This window comes from Penaeus monodon, chromosome 29 (assembly GCF_015228065.2).
Source record: "Penaeus monodon isolate SGIC_2016 chromosome 29, NSTDA_Pmon_1, whole genome shotgun sequence".
NCBI classification, from domain to species: domain Eukaryota; kingdom Metazoa; phylum Arthropoda; class Malacostraca; order Decapoda; family Penaeidae; genus Penaeus; species Penaeus monodon.
In genome coordinates, this window is record NC_051414.1 from 20544129 (window position 1) to 20544354 (window position 226).

A 226-nucleotide genomic window follows, 5' to 3' on the forward strand; every position below is an offset into this window, starting at 1 on the left:
GACGCCAAGCCGAGCGCCGTCCCCTCTGGAAGTCGGACGACCCTCGTCTTCCCAGAGAGCGTACAACCTCGGGAACCCACAGGACGACCCTTCCTTCTCACGACCGGACGCCCCCTTTCCCTCTAAGGAGCCTCCCCTTTCCCCAGTCCCCAAGGGCTTCGGGGTCCGCGCGAAAGACCCGCCCGCGTCATTCCGTTGGAGTCGAGATCTGGGACGCAGATTTGGG

At 65.0% G+C, this 226-nt stretch overlaps 1 protein-coding gene across 1 annotated transcript in view; it reads right to left on the reverse strand.

The window, feature by feature from the left end:
- LOC119591767 (cadherin-related tumor suppressor-like) overlaps positions 1–226 on the reverse strand; it is a gene marked incomplete at its 3' end in the record, with an annotated part of 104813 nt that overhangs the window by 101450 nt on the left and 3137 nt on the right.